The sequence below is a fragment of the Larus michahellis genome, chromosome 9, assembly GCF_964199755.1.
Source record: "Larus michahellis chromosome 9, bLarMic1.1, whole genome shotgun sequence".
NCBI classification, from domain to species: domain Eukaryota; kingdom Metazoa; phylum Chordata; class Aves; order Charadriiformes; family Laridae; genus Larus; species Larus michahellis.
The window spans coordinates 34,368,229-34,394,749 of record NC_133904.1 but is presented as its reverse complement, the minus strand read 5'-3'; positions in this window follow the sequence as shown (position 1 = coordinate 34,394,749).

Below are 26,521 nucleotides of genomic sequence, written 5' to 3'. Positions count from 1 at the left end.
AGGACACCTAACTCGGATTTACCTAAGAACAAAATTTAAAATGAGTTTGACAGATGGTATTTATGATACTTTTATTTTTAAAAAAAGACAACAAAAAACCCCAGAAAACAACTACAAGCACAAATATATGGATCTTACTCAGGCTACCATAGTGAAGAAAGGAAAGAATTCCACCTTTAGCTTAGCCACTGACATGGCGAATGAGTTCTTGAGTCAGTGTCAACTGTAAATACTGGTATTAACAACAGAAAACAAATATTTACCAGTTAAGAACCAGGATGCCACATTACTCACTTATTTCAAATAACTACAGAGCAACTTGATTTCCTTTTGTTTTCTAAGTGAGTAAAAATGAAACAAAACCTTTAGAACCAACTAGGACAAAGAAAGGTGACTAAACACTCGCAATCCGATGCGGAAGTGTGCGACCAACAGAATTAATACCAGTTACCAAAACTTGGAAGGAAATCCTCAGAAGTATACATAATATAAAAAAGTCCTGCTCTCAGATCTCACAGATGATTCAGACTTTGATAGGCTGGCTTCGTCTAAATAAACAGGATGCCCACTGACATCAATCTATGTATTTCTGAGGGATGGTTTTGCTGAGAACCTAGAGGTTTAAGACATAAGTATTAAAAGTCTGTTGTTTCTTATTTGCGTGAACTTTGAAGCCAGAGCTGCTGGGGGAAGCCAGAGGAACAAGGTAGTACCTCTTAGTGAAACTTGCTTTTCTTTATCAGATTTTGATACTCTGCTCCTCACAAGTACTGGCTGGGTTTTTGCAAATACCCCAGCTGATCTTAATGTAATTATTATCAGAGTCCTTCTCAGCTGCACATTAGCAGGGTGATCAGAAAGACTGCACTTCAGTAGAACCAGTTTCTTTTTCATTTTCAAAAATATTTAAGAGTCATAATTTCTCTTTGTTTTCCGTGACACCACATATTTTTTTAAATATCTGATGCTATTATGCTGGGATGAAGAACAATTTTGATGATGAGCAACAAAAACATTAAATTAGCACACTTTAATGTCTTCGAAAGGCAGTCTCAGAGGAACACAAAAATTGCCAAATGAATGAAATGTCCTAAATTATTTATATTATTTAAAGAAACATATCTGGGTATTATAAATACCATTTATCGTATTTATTCCCATTCATATTTTCCACTATTTTTTATTATTTTGTTTCCTTACCTAAGTATGTTCTTTGAGATTGTATAATGATTTGTTATACATACATCTTTTGAGGCTTTCCTGGGTTTAGAAAGGAAAGACAGCAAACACAAAATTTAAATCTTTAAATAGCCAAGGACAAAGAAGACAAGCTATGTATTACCAAAGCTGGCTCAAATCAAGGCAGGGCACTAAAAATGCCAGCCAGTTACATATGCCACATGGCGCTCTACTGTATAAATCCTTACCACTGCTAAGTTCCTTTCCTATTGCATGTAGAAGTATTAGCTGTAATTTGTCACTGTGGTATGTCAAGGAAGGAAGGTTTGCTCTTAAAATACCACTTGGAGAGTAAACAGCAGCCTGCAGAGCAGGATTTGTTTATATCACTTTTGGCACGATGAATAACACACTTAGAAAGATATATTGAATATGAAACATGGAAGTGTAAGAGTTGTGACTTGTGTTAAATATTCACTGCTATTTCTGCCAGTACTAGTATATGAAGCTCATGTATTTCAGGCAAAGCCAATATAGGTCATTACTATATATCCCAACTAAAACCTTTTGCACATAACTTGACATGTGCTTTTTTTCCTTTACTTTACATTCATGTAATATTTCTGTCCACTACCTAAGAGTCACCACATCTCTTCTAAGAGCTGACTACATTTAAATGCTAAGAGAAGTGATTCCTGCTATATGCACATGTATTTATACACATGTATAGATACACCCACACTGCAAGGTCTGAGGCACTATAGACTGCTGAAGAAGAGAAGTCTGCATGGATGATGTGTTACATTAACACAGTCTGCTCTCCACCCACACAAAAAAAAATGAAACCCCCTAAACAATAATGTTAAGCTGCCTGTAAATAACATGAGAATGAAAACATTCAAGATACACAAAACGTTTTCCCTCTAAAAAGCAAGACATCACACAATGTATCTTCTATTGCATCGCACACGTATACTGGCATGTGTCTGGAGACATCTCTGGAAGCACCAGAGTGGAAGAAGTTCCTCTAATGATGCAGTAAAACTACAGCTGTACCACACCATAGTCAATAATTACTGGCATCTAAGGCTACAGGGGAATTAACTATATTCATACATACGTGAGGAAAAGCTATTTAATCCATGGAAACATAATAACTTCACTGACCTTTACACATCACTCCCTCACCTTCACAAACCATTGCAGGTCCAGGTGTCTGGGAGCAGAACTGAGACCAGCTGCTCCTACACCACTTTAACTGCATCTAAACAGACAAAGAGCTTCTGGGCACAGCCCCTGACCTAGGTTTCCTACTTACCTGGGGAGAGGCTGCAGCAAGGTCTCCTTTTCTTCTAGCCAATAAGACTGTGTTTCATGCTCCCCCAAAAAATCAGCGTGTTGAAGTCTGAAATTTGCTCTAAACTTGGGTCTTCTCCCAGAACAATGTTGGGATGCAGCTGAAACCTTTTGTCAGAAGTTGGGAAGCGTTCCTGTATGCTGGACTTCAGATATAGCCCTGTTTTTGTTAAAGTCTTTCCTGTCTTTAGCAGAGCTATGTGATCGTCCCTGAAGTGTTCTTTAATGTAAGTGATCCATGGATACAAAGGATGGTAGTATGCAGAATCCTAGCAAAGTTTTTTCAAACCAGTGTTGCCAGTTCAGTTGTTTACATTTGCTGTAAGATTCAATTTGCAGCTCAAGGGCAGTAATTTGTACATTATATTAAGGTACTCAATTCACAAAGCTCATGGGACAATTATGTTGCTGATAGCAGAAAGCCAGGGGAAGAAAAATGAAAGGTACAATATAATAACAGAAGAAAGCATTTTAAACATTATAAAATGCATTGCATAATGTGTCACTCTATAAAACAACAGCTCTGACTTCTCCTTGATTGTTATCTCTGTTGAAGCAGAGTGTGAGTAGTTACTGTCATATTCTGTGCATCTCTGCAGCACGTAACAGTCCTTCCCTTCTAGGTTGGGAAGCTGTGCAATACTTTTAAACTTACAAATTACATTAAAATATCTGCAGTATATTGAAATATTATTATTGGTAGGAAAATACATAAATGCTACTATAGCTAAGAGTTATTACCTTATCTAATGTAAATTGTGTTTTATAGGGCTTTATAGTGCCTGAAAAACAGTTGCAGGGTTTTTTTCAAAGTTAGTCATGTGTCTACCTGCAAGAATTACTTTTAGTTAGTCATTTGGCAAAGACTAATTGACCTAATTTACATTATACAGGAACAAACCCCAAATACAATCTAATTTAAGATGTGTTGCTGTGTATATTGTAACTCAAAACATCTTAGACGCTAATAATTCATTAACCGGATTTAAATGTTCGTACTGTAGAGCCATTGGTTAGAGCTCAACAAAGGAAACTGCAGCATGCAAATGCTAGAAGTAGCTAGTTTTGCAACATCACTCTGCTAACGCATTTCACACAAGACTGATTGTATGTCCTGTTTCTTCCAAGCAACGAATATAAACTCAGACCCAAACCCCCTAGAGTAAGCTTTAATACAGAAAGGGCCTGTCGAATGTAAATGTAGTTCACAGGTTAAATTCTAAGGTCTAAGTGTACCACTGCTATTCTCAGCCAAGTTTATTATTTTATTATACTTTCTATTGATTGCCATCATCATCCTATTGACTGGCTGTGTACAGTGTATGAGACGGTTCAGAAGAATCAATAAAACTGTGGGTAAACTGTGGGGATCTTGGTGGGAAACAGGATGAATTGCCTAATGATGCCTACAAAAATACTTTTGTTTTGTTTACCACTTTGAAATAAGTAAATAACAGAAGAAAAGCAGACCTAGGCACCTTCTGAAAACTTACTTATACCACATTAGAGAGGTATATTTGAGAAGTCATTTTACAAAGCCAAAGAAGCAGTTAAACATTTATCTTGAAATATGCTAATGGTTCCACACAGCTTAGCATCTTTGCTGTAGGGGCTTCGGAAAGCAGTGGGTGCTATGGTTGGGGAAGGGAGCTCTTTGCAAAAATACAGCTCACCTGGGAGACCATCCTGTGGACAATTTGCACTCCTTTATCCTGCACGGCTTTTGCATTGATCGCTATGGACCACATGATCCAGTGTTGCAGATGGACTTCAGATGTCACCGAGTCACAGAAAGGTTGAGGTTGGAAGAGACCTCTGAAGGTCATCTTGTCCAACCCAGGGCCACCTAGAGCCAATTGCCCAAGAATGTGTCCAGACAGCTTTTTAATATCTCCCAGGATGAAGACTCTACAACCTCTCTGGGCAACCTGTGCCTGTGCTGGGTCACCCTCACAGCAAAAAGTTTCTGATGGAAGCTCCTCTGTTTTAATTTGTGCCCATTGCCTTATGTCCTGTCACTGGGGACAACCAAAAGAGCTTGGCTCCATCCTCTTTGCCCTTTCCCTTCAGAAATTTGTCTACATTGACAAGATCCCTCCTGAGCCTTCTCTCCTCCAGGCTGAAGACCCCCAGCTCTCTCAGCCTTTCCTCACATGAGAGATGCACGAGTACTGTGGGTGTGGCCTCACGGATGCTGAGCAGAGGGAAGGATCACCTCCCTCAAACTGCTGGCAACAAATGTTGTGCTACTGTTAAAATATGGGAAGTCAAATTTAGCTTATGAAACCAATGAGGGTTCCAAGATCACTTTCTGACAATTAATTTATTCCATGTTTACTTTACATATTTTGCTATGTCTTGTTCTACTATGGCCTTATCTTGAACAGAGGTTTTAGGCTGTGACATAATATAAAAGATAATACAAAAATGGCTGTAAAACAATTTACAGTTTCTATGTGTATAGAATTATGCAACCATCCTAAGCATACTGCTAGATACTTGAATAACAATAAAACAGAGCTAGGATAAGTAAATTGGAGGGGGGTTATGCTTATTCCAAGAATATTCTCCTAAACTAGGAAAAAAATTAACTGAAACATTAGTTTTCTGCTACAAGGTCTACCATGAGACTGTGTAGTGTGGATAAGAAGATATCCCGTATTAATATTCCACAATGCTGTAGCTCATTCTTATGACAAAGATTTGAATGCGACCAGAAATGAAATCCAATTAAATCATTGTTATAACAGTGCTTTAATTAAGACTTGTCCTTTTTTTTAACAGAGGACTAAATGTCTAAGATTTAAGACTTAATTTTTTAAATATAAACCTGAAAAAAAAAATCTAAGTATCTATTAGTTTTACAGTTTCAGGATTTATCCTACATAAATGCAATTTACCTAAATGCTCCTGTGTCAAAAATTTAGTTTTTTTTCCTTTTCTTGTTATGATGCAATATAAACATTTGAAAAAATAATTTCTAAATCTCTAACTGAATTCACAGTATATAGAGGTGTCCTGCAGTGTGGTCAGACTACTGATTCTTAAGCCATGTACTGAAACCACATCCAGAAGAGATCGGCCTGTAAATCACTTTGTTATAAATCCAAAGGAGTTGATCAGAGCCTGCGTGGGTTCTCTCAAGCCCTCCAATCTGGGCAAAGGAATCAGTCATGTTGTAGCTCAAGTGTGCAATCTGAATCCACTATGACAGGGGACCATGTAATGGTATTTTATAGCCTCAGACACATTTATCTAAATTAAAGATTTAACAGTCTCCATGACCTGATATATTTATCAAGTTTTGTTCCACTCACTAGTCTGCCCAGGTCAAGTCACACCTACTGATGTAATATAATACACCCAGCAAGGGTGATTGTGCCCAATAAAGAGGAGACCATAGTGTCAGGTAGCACGAAGAGCACTGATCAGCAGAACAGAGCCTTTCCAATGCAGTCTGTATGCTATTAAAATCGAACCAAAAAAAGAGAAGTTTTTATCGTCTTTCAGCCTACAGTACTAGCTTGAAATAGAATCTCATTCTGGCTGGTATAAAATATTTTAGCATTAAAAGTTCTATTAATACTATTCAATAATATAGGCCTTTTAAAAATATAAGACATAGGTCAATTTTTGATTAAGATTAAAACTTCTTTATGAGAAATTACTTCATTTTGCCCCCTAATTAATATAATAGCCTATTTTTCATATGTTTAAATAAATAAGTATGAGAGTGTATCAAAGAGGCAAGTGTAACAGGGAAGACTATGAAAATCTATTGCTCAGGGAAGTCCATCAAGCTTTAGCTGCAATTCCACCAGTGTTGCTACTGCATCGCTGTAGCAATACAGAAACCAATAGCGGCACAGATTCTTCCCTATGAAAACCTCGCTCTGCACAAGCAGAATGTAAAAATTTCCATCCACATTTTTATCACCACAGCTACATTTCCTACTTAGAAGAAAATTACCGTACAGCTCTGCATTTATCATTTCATGGTGTTCTTCACATTTTTGATCCAGCATTTATGAGCTTGCTTTTAGCTAGGAGTTTATTATTATCCATTTATAGGAAGCCAACAAAATAGTAAATTATGTATTTGAAAGCCCTGCTGGCTGACATTTTTAAAGTTCATTGGACCTTTTTTTTTTTTTACAGAGTAGAAATTTGTTGCAAACACTCAAGATCTGATAACTGATTCCCATTTAGATGTCATTGAGACGTAAGTGCAATGTATTTTCATTAATATTTCATTGTGTAAGTGTTCCTTCCTTTGACATTGCCATCTCGTAGTTATTTGTCCTACATCTAAAGAGCAACTTGTAATCAGATAGTTATATTGGACTTCATTATCTGTCACCACACATTCTTAGGATACAGAATGTTATTAAGTTATAATTACTTCTGTTTTCTCCCTTACGGGAAGATGAGGAACATTATGTAACAATATATGGACTCATTAAAGAACAAAAAAAAGGCTTACAATAAGCATAAAACTGTCAAATACATCAAGGCTTTGGATTCAAAACTTTTCTTTCCACTAAACACAACCCATGTTTAACTAATAAATGAAGACAAGCCGAATTTCAAATGTAACAGAATATTTTGTGATTAATTTGTGATCGTATGACAAAACACTAAGTTTTTGTAAAACTAAATGTGACAACAGGATATCAATGTTAATTAAATATACACAAGTCAGTGTCTTTTTCAAAAAAAGAAAAGTTCTTCTTGGTTTTGCTTTTTGAATTGGTATCAGTATAAAAAATAGAAAATAAATGTCAGTATCAGGTATTTAGGTGAGATTAATTCAATATGCAATATAATGAATTGTGTAAACCCTAAGTTCCGAAACTGTTGTAATAATTAGTAGCATAACTTGCAGATGCAGATCTAGCGTTATGTTTTTTCCCATCCTTCATAAAATACAGTTTTGCTCTGTGTTATTTGGTGTAAATTAAAGCCATAATCCAGAGGTCATTTGGAAAGAATCATCTCACTTTGAAAAACTGAAATAGTAAGTAATGCGTAAGAAGCTTTATTGGTAAGAAGTTTATATTTATCTGCCATTAAGGACTTCATAGGTAAATAGAACCTCTCATACTTCATCATATACAGGGATGATCCTGTTTATTAAAGTTCCCAGTGAACAAGCAATTTGGTTGCAGTTGAAGGAAATTTTGAAGCTAAGCACCTAGAAGAAAACACTGACGCTGCACCTCTTGCATACTTTCCATTTCCATATTCAGGGTGATCTTTAGCTAATGTTCCTGCTGCAGAAGCCGAGAAGGAGATCAGGTGAGTCTGCAGCATCATTCTCCCATTGTGAGCAATACAGAGCACAATAATCAGGGTTTCCAGGTGCAAACTGGGTTTATATCATGCCCTTCTTTTCCCTTCCTGCATCAACTCAGGTTGCTCCCTCTGTGAAGGGGAAGCAGATGTCATAAAGCAAGCTATGCTGATGCTTTGCCATCAGGAAATTTTAAATTTGCCATACAAGTACTGAACTGTTCCTATATGGCTTCCTTAAGTCTTCATAGAGGTATCCAGCCATTAAATATATTGTATTATATTTCTACTTTACAGTGTGCTACAGATTTTTTTGTATTAGCAATAACTAACTGCATTGTGGAAGTTATTGAGGGAACAGCTGCAGAATTTGAATCCTGTGTGGGAGTGAATTGGTGCTTCTGGCACAGGGGAAGGCATAAAGAGTGTTTGGGGCCTCTGGGAAGTTTCTGCTGAAAGAACAACGCTAAAATAATTTCAGTTGTTACCTTTAGGTTTCAGTCCCAAGCCCAAGCTTCGCTCCTCTGAAGTATTGTTCTGCATTGTCTGCAGACTCCAGCTGCTCCCTCACTGAGGCTATATTTGCTCTGTTCTGATTTTCCCACCCCCTAAGGATCTGTACTAGATACTGACAGATAGCTGGTGAGGCACGGGGCTGGATGGCCCTTGTTATAACACAGTTCTGCTTAATCAGATGTGGACAGGAAACACCATGTCAATTATATTCTTTTCATTTATTCCTATTACCATAGCAGGTGTGTACACACTGTGGCTCGTATGATAAATGTTCTAAAAAACTCGTAGGATAAAAAACAGTCTGTGACATACAGAAAGGCAAAAACCAGTGGTAAGCCATGTCGGGGAAGCAAGTAGCTAATATAATAGAAAAAATTACTGTGTTTCATAGAAAGTAAATGGTGTTCTGCTGTAATCATCATGAAGGCTGATTTTACCTTTACCAGCTTAAATCACAACCCACTCCATTGAAATGAGTGACATGATCAGTATTGAAGTAGAGTCAGCATGAATGAACTGAGGGTTGACTCTGTACACAGAAGTATAACATCTTAATTTTACTACCATATATTGAAAAAAGAAATATACACCAGTGGTCAGAGCACCTAGTGTTTTGTCCTGTCACTAATAACCAACGTACATAATTTACAGTCAAAACTGTGCCTAAAGAGTCAGTGGGCCTGCACGTATATGTAATTAGTATTTTCTGTAATGACTTAATGACTGTGAATTTTCTTTTTTTTTCTTTTTTTCTTTGGAAACAGCATGCTTCACTGCCATCTCTTTAATGTTAGTTATACTTGGTTATATTCTTGTATAAGATCTCTTTACGAAAGAGGATACAAGGATGAAAAAATCATCTTTCTTAAAGAAAGAGATCTTATACAAGAATATAAAGAAATATAAATATTATAAAGAATAAATATAAATAAAATTAAGAATTATTTAAAATAATTTTTAAGATTAAATACTTTGATGAATATTTCCAAGTACACTGCCTTTATTATACCTCAGTTACTCCTTTTCCTTTTTTAAGGTTCTTATTTGGATAGAAAAATGCCCCAGAAAGAACCAGAGATTCTCAGCTCTTTGTCAGGGTATTTTCTGCATACAGCAGAAATGCCTACCCAAGGTTTCTCAAAAAGTGCAGAGTACTTTGAACTGCTGATTGCACAGCAGGTGGTTAACTTGATGTTATGCTCCTTATTGGTACCATTCACTTTTTTGTCAAGCTCAGTACAGAAAATGAGAAAGCAGATACAAGCTACCACTTATAACAATTTCTAATATCAGTTTTCAGACATTCTAGATAAGACTGGTTTTGGTTTTTTTTCTCTTTGGGAAGGGACTTAACTAATCAATGATTCAGCTGGAGCTGAGCCATCTTCATAATTATAAGACAAAACATCACAAAACAATTGGTATTTCCATGTAGCAAAATCCCAATTCTAGCATTCTGGAACGTTTCCTCGGAAATTGAGTAGGATACTTCTGGGATCTGTTTATTAAATTTGTCCCACATAGACTCTGACCTTTCAAAACACAGAAAAGATCATGTGGCAAACCGCTCCCAGGAGTGATTTTTATTTTGTCTCTGACCTCTCCCCCCGACCTTGGGAGAAATGCTTTATGTATATATAGTAGAATATCTATACTTCTTTGATTCTTTGAAATAGAAGAAACAATAATTTTTGAATATTCATACAGTTCTCTTTAAATATATATGCAGAGCAGACTATTGCATGAGACTTCTATAATTCTTGATCATTTAACATACAGGTCAGTAGAAAACATCCACAATTTAGATCCAATTTCCAACTTTGCAAGCCCAGAGAACACAATTTCTGACACTGACTTGTATTAAAAAAGGTAGAATATGAGATGCTATTGTTCATTTATAGAGCAGCAATTATGAATGGAACTATTTCACTGGAATTCGACACTTATAACTTCTGCTTTCCTTATCTTTAAATGTATTGATTTTATCAAGTATTACAAATGGAACTGACAGACCACTAAAGTTAGGGCTATAGGGTTACTACTTTGGCTAGTTTCGGATTCCTTGCAGTGGTTAAATTTTAACTACTGGATTTGGAATTATCTTTCACAAATCTCTCCCATGTTTTTGGAAAGTCTGGGTTGATCTGTTTCCAGCAATGAAGACAGGAAATAATAACACTGAGCTGATTGTATTACTTCTTTCAGTACATATGCAAGGTTTTCCCTTGGCCCTTGCTTTGAAACAGAATTGGAAACTTGACAGGATGAATTGTACTGCATGAAACAGATTCCTGAATTTATCCTTATGAGAAGACATTAGAATCTGACATAGCTATAAACCTTTAAAAATCACTATTTGTACACAATCGCTAATCTTTCCTTTGGAGTTTCCTGATGACGTTTCAAGCACTCTGTCTACATCAAGCATGACCCAGAAAGCCAGATTTCAATCACGCTCACAGGCCCAGGAAATATACAAGGCAGAAGATAAACCTACACACATATGCCAAGCTAATCGTGTATATAAATCTTGGGCTTCTTGCAATGATTTTAGAAACCCAGATGTATTAATGAATAATTTCAACAGCAAAAAATAAGACCTAGGAAGATTAACAAACCATACAGGTTATTTTGGTTTAAGAATTAAAAGAAATTGTAAAATCACAAGATGGGGTCAAAAAAGACAATTTATTCCAGATATCAGAAGCTACCAATAAACAAAATCTTGCCCCACCAGTTAGATTTCAGCTGCTGCCAATTTGCTGCCAACGCATGCTCTGACTAGGAGTAGGTACAGCGAGTGGGATTTGAATACCACAGTTAAGCGGCTCAGACTGCTCTAGGCTGTATCAGCCTTTGGGCTCTATTTAACATACTGGATGCTTGAGGATGCCTGAAGTTCTCTAGTAGTCCCTGTTCCAATCTTTGATCTTTCTCCTTCCTTTAGATGTTTGCCCCATTCTACTTTTCAGGTGGCCAATTTGCTATTTTCATTTACTTTTCAAAGTAGGTAGCTCCCTTTGAACAATACAGAGTTTATCTTATCATATATGTTTGAAATAAAACTGTCTTACAATCTCAGATAGATTTTAAAGAACACAAAGGTGAGCAAGAAATAAATAAATAGCTGAGTATTCTGTATTTTTAGCTGATTCACTGACAAATTAAATACAGGTCTTAAAATTCTTGTATTACATTGTGAATCTGAAAGGCAAAATTAGATTAGGTACAGACTTTGAAATTTAAAAGCAGATCTAAGGCAACTCTCTTGGCAGACCAGTAGGATTAAAAAAAAAAAAAAAAAAAAAAAGCCCAGCTCCTACTCTGCCTTCTGGCCCACAATATCTTATTCACTGCTACACAGTTTGAAGACTAAGTCTTACCTTGTTTTAATCCCAGAAATGGAAGCTACTAATTTTTAATAGTTAAATGCGCAATGGGAAATTTAACACAGTAAGTCAAGGTGCACTTCCCTTCATATCAACCTTTCAAGTCTGCATGTAGCACAGGCGTCTGCTGTTTCACTGACTGTTACGTGCATTTTGTTCTGCCATTTTTAATTGTGTTAACAATAAGGTAATGGGAAATGGAAAGTTGTTGTAATATGAGAAAAATTTTCTGAAGATGGGTTTAATACAGAGTGTCCACAGAAGACACAGGGAGTATGAGAATGAATCAATACAGCACACACAGAAAAAATGTATCCTTTGCTCATCCTGATGGAAAACTCTTGCTTCTGCTAAGGTAAGGTGCACATGTACAGAGTGCGTACATGAGAAAAGACTGGAAGGGAGACATTCAAGGGTGAAGATCACTAAAATTCAGCTCTTTTCTTTGCGTCTGTTTGCCACTAGAATTTATGGAGGACTTTGAGTCACACCATCCATCATAGACAAATGCTGAAAAGACAGAAGATGGAACTGTGCTGTTCTGGGAAAGCAAACAGTCAAGCACATCACATAAATTCTTTTTGCATACAGCTATTTTGCTTTTCTTTCCTTCATTATAATGATAATAATCTGTAGTTCCTTATTCCCATGTCTTCAAAGCCTGATTTTTAAAGGATCCTTAATATGGCATTCTGTTACACAAATACATACAGACCCACTCTTCTTTCTTTGCATCTGATTCAGCCGAAAGACTAATCATATGCAGACTGAACCAAGCACTCACATCTGATTACGGAATTGTTGGTGTTAAGGAATCATAACAGACATTTGTTTGATGGATACATCCAAATACAGTGAGAAAATGCACACTGTGAGCATGTTACATTTGACTGTTTCCTTCATACTCAGTGCCTTTTAATTAGAGAATGCCTGAACGGACAAAGCAATGTTCGCTGGAGCTGATAGAAAAAATAGCTCTACCTAATATAAAATACATCAACTAATATTACTGAAAAGCAAACATCCAAATGTCTTTCTGTCTCTGCAATCAGAGACAATCTTGTTAGAAGATGTAACTGTGACTGCCACAATCTCAGCTTCAAGGAGTGAAGGAGAACAGGAGTGATACCTCCTGAGCCCCCACAGCTGCTAATACTGCCTTTGCTACAACCTACATGTGGACAGACCAGTCCCGTACAACAGCTTTGGTTAAGTTAAGCCTTGGCTCCAACCCATTTATGTGCAAGACTGGACAACAATGCTCTTCTGAGATGGAAAAAAAAGTCCTACTTAATACTATGTTATTTGATTAATTAGGATGATCAATTAACATAACACTATATTAATTGACATTTCTAACTGGAACTACCTGGAAATACAGACAAGTACATCCTTCAAAATTAAATCTGTAACACACACAGTAACATGATAAAACATTTGAGAACAGTGGGATTGAATAGCAGCAGAAATAGATGTCAGTATGACTTATGAAGAAGCACACCCAAAAAACACTACACCAAAACCTTAGGTAAGATTGTTAACATAAGCAGATAAGTAACTGTATTTAGCTGTCCTCTTTGTAAAAGGACCGAGCATGTAGCTAAATATGGTAGGGAGCTGTTGCTGAAGGATAACTAACAAATAGAGACTGATGGGAGTAGGTATTTGAAATGGTTTGTTATAAAAAAAAAAAGACTGGAGAAAAAAGAATGGAGGAACACACAGCTGCTCTTGGACTTCCCATTCATAGATCTTATGCACACGTAATTAGTCAAGAAGGGACAAGGAGAAAATACTGCTTTTTAGCAAAGATGTTCAGTATCTATTTTGATCACTGAGCATGGAAAATGACACAATGATAAAAAGGGCCATCTTCTCATATCACTAATACATAATCTTATTGAACAGCTCTATTTTCCATGACTGGACTTCAAAGTATCGAAGTAGGTACTGCTTATTACGCTATCAGACTTTAAATCAAAATCGAAAGCACTAGTTTTAATACACTAACAGCTATATGGAACAGTATACACAAGCTACTTAGGTTTCTTAAGTCTGATTTCATCATCTCAGTGTTCATGCACTGAGAAGCAGATAGATAAATTTCCAACTTCGAAGCTATTTATGTACATAATATAAACATGACAAGAAAAACAGCATGTAGGATGTGGCTCATATGGCCCTCTGTTTTTCTCTATTCCTCAGGAAGTATGCCATTAACAGTACTGCCTTACTTTTGGAGGGAGGGGACGAAGTAGACATCAATTAAATGTTTGTTCTTTTACTTGTATTAGGACTGGTTTTCTTCTGTAGGGTTGTTTTTTTCTGTAGTGTTCTCATGCTAGACTCTACCTTTACCAGAAGTTAATCAAACGCCAACTAGCCCCATGAATATGCCCACACACAGCTTCATGCTGCAAACTTGCACCTTTATAGGTCATACATTATCTCAACAGGGGAATATAAACAACCCTGGACTTTGAGCACTATACTACAAATAGTCTTTAAATCAAGATATCATGTCAAATGATGCACATTTTTCTAAGACTTCTACTCGTCGGATTTGCACTTTACTTTCTATTATTACTTTTTTATTAAGGAAACTTAAATCCTGTTGAGAAGAGCTTATTTAGGTTGAGCTGTCACCTTTAGCTTCAGAACATTAAGTCTTGACAAATGCTTCTTTTGAAGTCTGACACCTGTTTCTTTGGCATTTCCCACTTTCAGGAACTCACTAGACTATAATAATACTCAGCACAGCAGAGGTAAAGAGAATGAATTAAAGCAGAAATGCTTTCAGACGTGAAAGAGCAGTACAAAAGAGCATCCCTTTGCTCAGGTTGCCTCAGTAGTTTAGATAGGACCTCAGGAGAGCTCATCTCAAAGCTGTATGTTTTTGCTTTAATGGGAATCTAATGCCCATGAAACAAGCCAGATTAGGTGCCCCCAGAGACCAGACAACTCTGTCTTAAAAGAGACACAGATCAGCAGGAGAAAACAGGTTTCTTTGCAGATACTTTGAAAAGTACAGAGAAACATCCTTATTACTAGACCTTCTCTTAGGCCAAATATCAGGTATCTGCTCTTTCTATAACTGAAATGCTTGAGGGGAATATTTCTAACATACTCCGAGATGTGATTCTGTTAGATTTTCTTTTACATTTGGTTTCATAAAGATTGTGATGGTAAATTTCTTCAAATACTTATGTATCAGTTTGGGGGAATTTACATCTAGAAGGGAATCCCTAACCCACTTAAAAACAACTCCCATGAACTCCCTCTAAGCTTAGAGTAGACCTACAGGACCAGATTCACAGTTTATTTACCTTTGCCGTGTATTTATACACCCACCATTTCTACGTTTTTTCACTTTATTCTCTAGAGTTTCAGGTATGAATTTGCAACAGAGACAGGAATATACTCATTAACTCATTAGGAACTAGGTACTTGAATTAATTTCTTTGAAAAATCCACCTCTTCCAGATATTTCAGAACCTGCTTTTAATCTTATAAAATAGAACCTATACGGAGAATATTTTTTCTATAACCAACAACAAATGCAGTCCACTTTTGGGAAGGATTCACCATGATGGAATACATATTCAATTGTATCCTGAAAACCGTAAGAATCTTAAATGAAACCCGTTAGATTCATTTTACTGAAGAAAGGGATGCCAAAAACCCTTTCAAAACTAGATTACGGACAGCACTGCAATGATAAATTCCATACTAAAAATGTACTAAAATGTATAAACAGCCTTTTAGAGTAGTTTCATACAGCAGCAAATCTTTCTAATCAAACTGACCATCTTTCAGGACTGTATTTTACTGCAATTTTAAGCAGTGCTTATACCGACTGGGGATTTTGTTAGCAGGGCTAGCAGTACTATCTTTTTTAAGAGTACTTGGCACATTCTTTATAACACTGTTTTCATCTTTTCCCAAATCTGCTAATCTTTAACCAACCTGGCTGTAATATTCCATACAAGGATCTGCTTTCCAATGACATTTTGGTAAGGATTCAGGCAATTCTGAATATCAGGTTAAAGAGCAAATGAATTAGTGAGAAAGAAGTACAAGTATTCAATGAAAAGGCGCAGAGCAGGGCTCCCCGGTGGCTGTTTCAGAGGCAGCTCAGAGAAAACACAGAGCTCCTCACCAGCAAGAGCACAGGAGATGCGGAGGCAGCAGCGGTTGCTCGCACCCAGCAGCAGCCAACAGGACTGCTCGCTGTCAAAAGCGCCACAGTTGTTGCATTGCAGATTCTTTAGTTACACATCGCTAATCAGCCCGGTTGTGCAGAAGGAAAGGAACCTTTTCCCTGTGCATCTTTAGAACAGCCATTGTGGCTGACAGAGTCAGACCCTTCCCTGCCCCATAGCCATGGCGCACCGACAGGAGTGGGGTTTCTGGTCTCCCTGCGCGCAGTGTGCAAAGCGTAATGATGCACAGAGGCATAACTCTGTTGAGTATATGTTCACCCAGGGGATCCCAAACAAATCACCTCTGAGCCTGTTGGTGGGTCACTCTTTTTTTCCTGGCAGGCTGTATGTGACAGATTACCATCTGAAGACTCCCACTCTACCACCTCTGAATGTTAACTTTTCAGCCTCAAGTTTTCACGCATATATATTTATATACATGGAGAGGTCACTGTTCTTATTTATGTGGGTAGATGTGAAATGTAAATTTTTGCAGTCAGCAGATGCATACATTATAAAAACCAAGCACATTAGAAAAAGCTAACGATTAGAAAATTACACAAACATATACACAGACATACACACTCAGTGTGTATACTTATAAAATAAGTTAAGCATCAAATCTCCTAAACTATTAAGATAGCTGAAAAGTTTAAGTAAAATATATTATTCATTACATGCAAATTTAGGACACGCTGAAAAAACTTTCATCGTTTATAAACCAGTTATATCTTTAATGTTCAGTGTTTTCTAAACTCAGTATTTTTCTATATTTAATAGACTAAACAAGGTGTTGAGTGACAATACAAGTACACGTGACAATAATTCTGTTTGGGCATGGCTGCTGTAGGAATTTAAAATGTCGATCAACAGCCGTGCAACTGATGTTGCACTTTTGCTCTTAGGTCATTACAATGGAAGCGTAGCACCAGTGCTGCTACTGCTCAGAGTAGGAACAGACCAACTTAAAACCTACCCTTTATTGATGAATTTCTAGTGGAAAACAAGCTCAAAAATCTTATAAACTAGGCTGTTAAATATATTCCAATATTTTTTGTTATCTTTTCAGACGTACATTCCTAAAAATTGTGTCCCTGCTTTTAAAAACGTCTAAGTTTCCATCACGAGTCCATAGCCATACGCATCACGGCCAAGCACTGTTGCAGCTGGGGTGTTGCAGGCAGGGCTGGAAGGCCAAATTCCTTACACAGCTGTGTCTTTTGACTTTTACTCAACATTGCCAATTCTTAACTGGTGGTTTTAGACTTACCTTGCTGGACAGATGATTTAAAGAAAAGTACATCCCTTCTTAATTAGCTGAATGATCTACAATGCATTTCATGCCTGAACAAATATAATTGAAACAATTGAAATCATATTAGCCATGCAGAAAATAATCAAACTGCTGGCTTAGCTCTTGGTGAGGACTGGTCACTTTTCTAATTTTGCAATGAAAATAAAAAACCAGCAATGCTGTAAAGCATTAACAGCAGTGTTGGTGTATTTACAGCCGAAATTACTATTCTGTTTTAAGCTATGTATTTTGCCAGAAGACATGCCCAAAATTATGTCCAAAGCAACCAGCAATCATAACTAAGACAGACATTTTTCATACTCCAGCCCTCATCAGAAAACTCTGTAATACAAAATTAACAATCACACATTAATCTTTTCTAGAGAAAAAAATAATCATTAAAAAAATAATCCAGAAGAAAGTGAATAAATTAATTTCAAGTTTATGTTACTCTGCAAAGGATAAAATAACAAAATGTGGATTGAAGAACTGCTACCTCTCTGTCACAGTCAGAGTGTGTAAAACATCCGTTCGTTACTAGAAGGTGTCGGTACCCGCATACTTAGTTCTTTAGATATTCATAAAAGTGTATATGAAGCATATCAATATAGCACTCAACAATGCCATTTTGAATCACTAGGGAGCATGATAGGCTGTGGAGGTGAAATGGATCCAATAATATTTGGGAATTATAAGAGCATGAAGAAGCTGCAGCCATAAAATACTTGAAGTAGAGAGGGCACAGAGCTGAAGAGCCAGAAGCAGGTCCTGACATAGAAGCAAGACACTCTCTGTGCATCTTGCCCTAGTGAGATACAAGCTTCAGACTCATGTCTGAAGGCAAAGGGTTACTCATCACACACATAAGTAGGTTTTGTATTGGTGTCAGTGTTAGACAGTGGCTCCCAGGTCATCTAATGGAGGTCCCAGAGCCCTGTGACCCTCACAGGTCAGCCTCTTGGCCGCTGCAGGCTGGCTCTGGGCTCAGGCTCTGTGGAGCTCCCGGGGTCTGCTGCAAGGAGCTGCTGTTCACTGCACCAAATAACTTCCCCAGTCACTCAGCGGGAGCCGGAGCTGCTGCTTTGTGGTAAGCAGCTGATTAGCTGTGTCTCGCTTTTGTGTGAAGCAGTAGCTTCCACTGAATTCCTACAGGGCGTTCAAAACACAGTCATTTGCCTAATGATTTGGCAATGACTTGGAACTGCTTCACATGAAACAGAAGAGGCATGGCGTATTGTGATATATTGCCTCCCTCAGTGCTGGGCAAGTGTGGAGGCAGAAAGACAGCGGTCAGGGACATAAGGGCTGGAGCTGGCCCTTATCGACCCTTGAAGATACGGGAGGGGAGAGGGGAGCCCACAAGAGCTCAAGGCATAGGCAAGACATTGAATAAGATGAGATGGAAAGCAGAGAAAGACAATGCAAATGTTGGGAGATCAGAGAATGTTTGCTGGTGATAATGACAGGGAATAGCCATTTCTGGCAGTAGGGGAGCTGGACTGTATTTTGAAATACTTTCAGAGCTGACATTATCTGAGAGGGCTAACGGACAAGGCAGGAAGGGGACTTAAAGTGTAGCAATACTTTTATCTCCTATGGCAAGTTTGTTCAAAGTTTTTTTTATAAATAAACATGTCAAGTCTAAATATTTTTTTTTTACCTGTACATTATTTGTCAAGAATTTAAGTCTACACAACTTCTAACTATGCTACTGTTCACATGTATTATTCATGTTTACAATCATATTTATCATTATTTCAGTGTACAACTAGCATTAACTTTGCAGAGGACATTCTCAACTGATAGAAAAGCTACTTACAAATACAAATAACAGCAATAAATCTACTTTGCGTTATACAGGATTTAAAATATTACACTGTTGATAAAAAAACTTTTTGTATTAGTAAATGTGAATTATCACAGTAGATCCAAAGAGAAAGGGAAAACTTAAAAAATGTATTGTGTGAAACTATTTATGAAACCTAAATCAATGCCACACATAAGAAGCCACAGAAGTTCAAATAAATCAATCAAAAATAGTTGAAAATTAGTGTCATATTTTGCCTATCATGATCGTTCTGCTGCATTCTTAGTTCTATAGCACTATTGGGATGACACGTAACTAGAGCTGAGTACTTTGTAATGAATAATTTATCTCACCAATTTTGCCTCTTTTTTTTCTGTGACATATCCATGAATAAACAGATCACAATTTGCTTTACTTGTATTTCAAAGTTCTCTGACAGTCCCTCCTCAACCCACTTCCCTTTACAGTGTTTATATTGCTTACATGGATATTCCAGATTTTGAAGTTGGAAAAGGTTGGAATCAGAGCTATATAGTTCAGTAGTGTATGGTCATACACCATTGTTTCTATTCCCCAGTTGGACTCTTCTGAAGTAATTGGGTGTGAATGTTCATGGAGAATAAATTAGACTTTGCTTTTTGTGATCCTGAATGTAAAACCAGCTCTCTCTGTGCATTAGCACCAATAAAATGCAGAAGAAACGCCACAGAAAGCTAACACACAAAAGGCATGAGCATAGCTGAAAGGAATTCATTTAAAAATTCATATGAATATTCATAGGGATTTTTCTTTGCAGTATGTTCTCAAATTAAACATTATGAAAACAACTTTTTCCTTAGTAAATTCAGCTTTGGTCTGCTCACCTGTTCTCGACAAGGCCATTGGGAACACTTTAGCGGTTGGAAGAAGGACAAGTTTGGGGCTCTGGTTGGTCTGGAGTTCAGTCAGGCTTTTTTTGGACCCAAGCCTAAAGGCATCTCTTTTCTATATCATAGTTGGGCTCTTCAATCGAAGGCAGCAGTGAAAATTTTGGACGGTTCAAGCTGAAAAGTAAAGCAGGGCTGTTTCCTGGGTAGGGTCATGAAGAGGAGGGGATCACCTTTCCTTGTGCGAACTAACACTAAGACAGCATTTTGCTGCTGCGGAATAATCAGTCGCTTAATATTTTGATAGCAATTTTGTATTACGTGTGAAGCACAGGTTTTACATGCCACACTGGGAGGCAGTGCAGAAATACATCATTCACATTAGTCAAATGGGGGCACTTTGCATTCCCCATATGCCTTGCTATCTCTGCTTGTGGGTGCTGAAGGGAAGAGGCGGCCCTAGATTTCTATTAACAGTTATCGCACTTCAGATAGATTTCTAAGGGATTACAGGTTTAGAAAAGTCAAAATCCAGTTCAAGACATATATATAAAATATACTATTCTAATATAAATATAATATACTCTTAGCGAAAAGTAAGTTTAAAGACAGACAAAGTAAAACAACTGTGATAAAAAAAATATAAGTCAGAAGTTATGTTCCAGGAGCAGAAGTAATGCTTAAGGCTGTTTTGCATTAGTACATTTGAAGCACATTGTTTCCTAATCTACTTCGAAGTAATGTTTAGGGATTTTATTAACATAAAACAAGATAGTGAGAGCAAATTTGATATCAATTAACATACTAATTAAATGTCACTTAGTAGTTTTAGCAATTACTTGATATTTAATTAACCACTTGAATACCTTGGGAGATCCAGATTATTGTACGTGTAATCAAAGGGCAATTCTTCTGACCCTGTGGGTATATGCTGCATGTCAAGACAATCTGTAGATAGCAACAAAAAATAACTTTATGCACTGTGACCCCAGGTATGCTGAGTTGCTGTGTACCCAAGAGATTAATTTAATAATTTGAATGCACTAAGTATCACTTTAAAAGCTTAAACATACCACTACTGATTACGGACCTACATAAACAACATGAACAACATACAAAATATCAATTATTTTAGTTCAAGACACATTTTAAATTCATACTGCAAAATTGTCTTGGCGTTTATGAAACTTATATTCACCATCAGGTCCTTTTATTTTTAGCAAACAGCTACAAGGATTGGAGAGTAAGGAAGCAAATATTTTTAGGAAAAAATTACTTAAGGAGTGCAAATATGTACCTGAGCTCTTCTGGACTGTATTCACAACAAGACACCAACTTTTGCAGAAAGGACATTTCCTGGTGGACCATTTCTGTACTGTTTTTAGGAAAAAAGGTCTTAATCACTCACAAAACAGGCATGATCTCTGCCTGTTAAATTGCCCTGTCCTACAGACAAGTCTCCTTCCTCCTACTTCTTTTGGAGCTGTTTCTGTGTTATTTGGCTCGTGCTGTTATGTTGCACCATGCTGCCATGACTACTACAGCTACAGTATTAGAGATCCAGTCTTTTCCATTTCTGACATTTTCTAACTGGACATTAACAGCTCTTAACTCTCATTTTTAAACTCATGCTTGTAAACCCAGCAACCTTCCCACTGCTTTTGATTACTCTCTCAACTGCTGCATTATTTATACTTCCATTTCTCCCTGTGCATGTCAATATGGAGAAACTGGGCAAAGTAACCTTTTTGTTCCCTTTGTAGCTCTTTATAATTTGCCAGACAAGAAAACAGATCTTCACTCATCTTGGAAAAAAATACATCCTTTGCTATATTTGTATTTTCAGTCATCTTTTAACTTCTTGTCTATGTCTCGTTTCTATACTCATTAAAGCTTTTTATTGACAACATATCTTCAGATCTCTCTCTCAAATCAGATACCCATCCCTGTCATTCCACCGAAACCAATCTAAGTCTCTAATGGTCACTTTGAAGTAGAAATAGAGAATGAATGCTCCTTCCTTCTCCCTGTTCACCTATCAGCCACCTTAACAGCAAGTGACATGCCATTTACTTAAAATCTTTCCCCCTTTTGCTTTTGTGTCTTTGTTCTCCCTTGGTTCTCCTGAAATGCCTCTAATTTATCCTTCAGAGGATATTTATCAGTCTTCTTTCATTTATGGGCAGGGACTCTGTATGGGTTCCTCCCAAATTCCTGTGGGGTCCTCTCTTAACATAACCCATACCAAGGGGATTGAAAAGTCCTTGAATACTTTGACTTCTTTTAAAAGGATTTACTTGTAATTTTAAGTGTATGAAGTGAATTGATCTCATTCGCAGTTTACAAGGGCTGTTCATGTTTTAACTATAGCTTCTTAATCAGAGTAGATTTAAAGGAAATAGAGAGGATAGTTTGGCATTTTCTGAGCTGTGTTTTCCCCCTGGAATTTAAAAAAAAAAATATCAAAATCTTTATGTTCAATGAGACCAATGAAATTCTATTTCAAGAATAAAAATAATAATAAATCAACCTGTATTTTTGTACTTCATTCAAATTTTCACAGTAGTACAGCACAAGCTTGTCAAATGTTTTCAGTTTTTAAGTATAAATTAGGTTTTTTAAATGTAGTTTATATTTATAATATAGAGATTTTTAAAAAAATCTGTCAACTCCAAAATACAGATTTTTAAGCTTTGTTTCACACAAAATTTAAATTTGCTTTGTTTTTACCCCAGTCTAAAATGGGAATGATTTGCCATCCTGCAAGAAGGAACAGGGCTCTATTACATGTTAGATAATGCTCTAACCAGGAGGCTGAATTTAACTTCCTTGCAAGCAGAAAGATTTACACCTTTAAAATATAAACGTAACTCTGGTGTGGTACGAAGAAGAGAATAGACTTCTTTTAGAGCAAAGGTATGAACTAATTGAGAAACCGTACCCATTGCTTAGCTTGATTTGTCTAATTCTCTCTTGAGGGGATCCTGAGACCACTGTTGTAAGAGGAATGACAAAACCACTGATGAACTGTCGTCTCGGGAGAGTTTCACACAGATCAGCAAATACAGACCTAACCTACCAGATAGCATCACACTAATAGACTGCCGGCAGAGTGGTTTAGACCACCTGCTTTCAGAAGTATTCCATTCCCCTAGTTTAAATTAAGGCCATATCTGCTCTCCATTATCGAACAGCAAATACCGCAAGTTTAAAATACCCAGTAATATCCTGGGCTAATATTGCTATACATTAGCACCTGAAAATCCTTTACTTCAATAAAGAAAACAACCGGGGAACATATTCTCCCACTATTAACAATGTTGGAAAATATAAGCAAATAGAGGAAATGGAAGCAAAAACATAAACAGAAGAAAGCAATAGTTTACATAAGTAAAATAAACACCTCATTCTTATACAGCACTTTTTATCATTACGTTTCAAACTACTTTACAAACAAGATCACTGTGACAGTTGACAGTTTTCTTGCATGATTCTCTTGGCACATACACAGATACTGCAAGCACAGCCAATCTTTAAAAATTTCTCTTCCATAACGCAAAGGCATGGCAAATGTTTCCATCAATATTTGCCCAGAATTTCTGGCCACTCAAATCTTATCCCTATTTTATTACGCACGTATGTCACCGAAACCTTAACTCCTCCTTTATTCATCATCTACAACCATTTTTACATATCTTAAACATATTAGTTATAAAAACGGATATTTACTTCATAAATTGAAAAAAAGAAAGCTTGTGCACTCTTCATGGACTTGTCTTTTTGCATGTACCAGATACACTTCACCCTCAAAGCAATGTTCAGAGATAATAAAATCATTCTAATGATTATTTATCTATGTACTTTGCTATGTTATTTAAACTTATATTTACCAATATGCTTATAGTTTAGTAGTATCTTGGGAAACAAAAAAAAATAAAATATACAACTCGCATTAAAATTGCCACAGGGGTTGAGGATTTTGCTTGGAAGAAAGAAAAGCTAGTGTTTAATCAAAAAAGGCACAGTTACAAAAGGATTAATTTTGGATCAGAACATATAACGAGTTAGATGTTTTCTGTCCCAGCTGAGAGTAGTAATTGGAAAATCATGGTTTACACAAAAAAATAATTATTTTCTTATGATCTGCCTTTCTTTCATGAAGCCTTGCATCTTCATCACTCAATTACAATCTGAGAGATTAAGGGACTCGATACATACTAGGTCACCTATTATTACAGACAAGATTTAATTGCAATATTTACATAAATTCCTTACCCACCATAGGGTTTAAACTGCTTGTACATGTTCAGCATACTAAAAAGGGACAGGATATTCATTAGTTCCACTACGGGAAAAACTACAGCAGTAACCTAAAAACAGAGCAAAAGTCCGTCCTATAGCATTTTCTAAAAGAAGAAAATTAGGAAATGTTGGTCGTTGAAAAATTGTAGATTAAATCTTATTCCCTTACAGAGAGTAAAAGTTAGCTTGATTGCACTGCTGTAAGAACTTCCTAGGGGAAATTAAACTTGATAATCCCAAGGTGTTTCCCAGAAGACGCCATGCATTCGGTAATGTTCATTATAGCTTGCTGAATACCAGATAGAATTTAAAGTGAAGACTCCTAAGGTTTAATCAATATAGACATGCTAAATTGTTCACAGTATAAAGCCCTGATTATGAAACAAAGATGTGGTTAAAAGGGAAGCCACAGTACTTTAGGTGGATTTTTTTTCCCGTATAAACTGGTTGGTTCATAACTAAGGTGAATAGTGACTGCCAAATCTCCAAAACAACCTTTGTAGCAGCATCATAGAGTGCTTCATTAAGCTCCTGGGACTTCTACAGCACTGCCTGTTTTCAGTGAATGATGCTTAAAACAGGTAGCAAATATTTTGGAGATTACTTGCTACAAGATTTAAAACCTACACATTACTATCATAAATTTTAAGATTTTAAATGCTTCCTTTGGAAGACCATGAAGAGTATGAAGATTTCAATTTGAAAAAAATAAACATATTTGTTGTCTGCTAGCTGTCCAAGTTTTAAAGAAAGAAATAAAAGAATATACAGCATAAACTGACACTGGTGTTTGTTATCATCTGGTGATATACTCATAGGACAATCAGCAAAGGACTGAAATGACACATTAGCAGTTCAAAGCACAAAGAAAATGAATCTTCAATTTTGATTAAATGAGTTTGCAGCATCTGTGGCATCTTTAGATAAAAGAAGTTGCCAAATTGCTAATTGCAAAAATAATCCAGAGTCGCAGGTTTCAGTGCTGGTAAGGAAAAGCTGCCTAGGAAGAAATGATTTCAGCTAAAGCTGAAGAGGATACTGACTCTCTCAAATCTTCAGTAGCTTGGACAAAGATCAAGGGGTTTTTTTAGGCTAAGAGAAGGACCTGAAATTTCAAACAAAATGTGGCTGGAGACATTTTTTTGAGTGAGCCAGGACTGGATTTATGGTTCTTCTCCATCTGGTGCTGTCTAGATGACATCTATTCAGCACAAAAGAGAGATGATGCCCCCTAATTTTATATGGGTACATATGTCTTCCCATTCCTTTGATATACAAGGGATAATCAAGCTTGAAGATTTAAACAATTCAATCAGTAAGGGTCTATGAGATGGATGTAGATCAAATAAAAATTCTGGAGAGCATTTTGGAATAAAAATATGTTTCGGAGCCAGTACCCTCTTTAAGGTAACTGGGATCTGATGGGGACCAAGCTCTGCAGGGTTTGCCGTGTTTCAAAAAATAATCGCACTTCTCTGTCGAGTATCTGTTCTCCACAATTTTGGTCTTTCCCTGCCTCATTAAGGAGAAGCTGGAAGGTTAATTTTTCATTAGTCTTCAGACCGGGAGGAGAGTCTCCACTGTCTTCCTATGTGCTGGAAAAAAAAGGGGTCCCTCCCTACAACTTCTTTCTTTACCACTCCCAGTCCGTGGGAGAGCTGCTGTTACAACAAGAAATTGTCTCCTCCAGGCAGTTTCTGTGACACTAACAGGTCGGCACAGGAGAACCTGAAGTGGGGCTGCACCAGCAGTGAAGAAAAAAATGTACTGTTCATGTCAGTTTTGTACTTTTCAATAGCTTTAAGTTTTTAAGTTTTATTAAAAGAACACAACTATCTATCTCATCTCTCATGAATTCATGGCAGAAGCGTGACCTGCAGCATCCGTTCTTTAGGTAGTAAAATAATTTGGAAATACATTTTTCCTTCATAATAAACAAATTTAAGATTAATTGAATAAATTAAGTTTTATTGACTATATTACTTCTATTTTCTGTAGGAGTTTTTTTGGGGTTGGTCATTTTTTTTTTGATTACCACAGCATTACATGGGGTGGGGGGGAGATTTAAAATAAAATGTATATTTATTGTATTTGGATGAAGCTGATGTTAATAATTTCTCAGATCTAGTCCTTTCTTGTATTTTTCTTGTGACTTTGGACCAGAAGATTATGACTTTCATAATTAAAAAGCCCGAGGTGCTTCCGAAAAGAAAGTATAAAATGTTCTGCTGAATCTTTCCTAGAGAGCACAGTTGAAACTGCAGGTCATTTTGTTCAAGAGAAAATAAACTCTGCTGAGCTAAACTCAAGAATAAGAA